Source organism: Nannospalax galili, unplaced genomic scaffold (genome assembly GCF_000622305.1).
Source record: "Nannospalax galili isolate Female #2095 unplaced genomic scaffold, S.galili_v1.0 scaffold996, whole genome shotgun sequence".
Taxonomy (NCBI): Eukaryota; Metazoa; Chordata; class Mammalia; order Rodentia; family Spalacidae; genus Nannospalax; species Nannospalax galili.
The window spans coordinates 1,147,755-1,149,078 of record NW_008339436.1 but is presented as its reverse complement, the minus strand read 5'-3'; the positions used below and the strand labels follow the sequence as shown (position 1 = coordinate 1,149,078).

At 39.9% G+C, this 1,324-nt stretch overlaps 1 protein-coding gene across 4 annotated transcripts in view; it reads right to left on the bottom strand.

The window, feature by feature from the left end:
- Positions 1-1,324, bottom strand: part of Ogdh (oxoglutarate dehydrogenase) — an 81,798-nt gene that overhangs the window by 19,070 nt on the left and 61,404 nt on the right. The gene's annotated exons all lie outside the window — the stretch shown is intronic.

Below are 1,324 nucleotides of genomic sequence, written 5' to 3'. Positions count from 1 at the left end.
AAATGATTTAAAATTTTATCCCATTTTGTGTAAAAAATAAGAGAAAGTAATAGAAAAGGCCCAATTCAACACATCTGCAACTAGTTATCATCTGTTTATAATAACTTTTTTTTGGTCTTTTTGAGACAGGGTCTCCCTGTAGCCCCGGCTGCCCTGGAACTCACTATGTAGACCAGGCTGGCCTCAAACTCACAGAGATCTGCCTGCCTCTGCCTCCCAGGTGCTGGGATTAAAGGTGTGCACCACCATGCCCGGCAATGCACAGCTTTTTATGTAGTTGTTGGGGACTGAACTTGGGACCTCAGGCAATTGCTTTGCAGACTGGGCTATCCTCCTGGAGTGTCTTTAGGAGCTGGCTGATGGCAATTTACTCTCATATTAAACACCTATGATTGTCTCATCCATTCCCTCAGACATAAAGACTTCTTTTCTGCCTGCTCCCCATTCATTTGGCTACTTGATTTTTAAGTTTCCACTTAGTCATCAGGTATGCAGAGAAGCAATTGTAGACTATCCACTTTCAGTCCCCCATTTCCTTCTTGAAAGAAGCCCTCACCTGAGCCCCCAATGAACTATAAGTTCTTATTAGTGGGGTGCAAAAGCACTTACTCTGTCTGATACCTAATAGGGTGTTCACACTTAAACAGTAGTTGAGCATGTTAGGGAGAGTTCACAGGTGTTGGGCGAGATGACCCTTAGATACTGCTGGTGGGAGGACACAACATGATAACATGATATGTGCGCCAATGCTGGGCAGAACTGAACTGTGAGAACTTTAAGATTATTAATCACAGTAGTATTAAAAACAAGAAAACCTAAGAATATTAGAAGTCAGTTTCATTAACTAATCCATAATGACCACTTCTACTAAAATTATTTTGAAAGAGCTGGGCATGGTGGCGCACTCCTTTAATCCTAGCACTTGGGAGGCAGAGGCAGGAGGATCTCTGTGAGTTCAAGGCCAGCCTGGTCTATATAGTGAGTTCTAAATAAAAGTAACTGAAGCTGCCCCTCAGATTCAACCTTTGATTCAGAAAGAACATATAATGATACCAGCAAATAATGTGGTAAATAAGAATGGATAGTAGATTAGAAACGCATGTGTAAACATCTTGGTGTTAAGAGTCCTGAAATGAATTTTTCTGTATGAAACTGTGTGTTTTGGCAACGTAGTGGAGATCTTTTTTAAACGTTGGAACCTCATTTAATTTTATGTCTTATAGAGTTTATAATGAGTTAAAGATTATATAAGCGTAATAATTCATCTGTAAACCTAAAAATGTACAGCCAATTTTAGAAGAGATGTACCCTAGCTCAGAAAAAT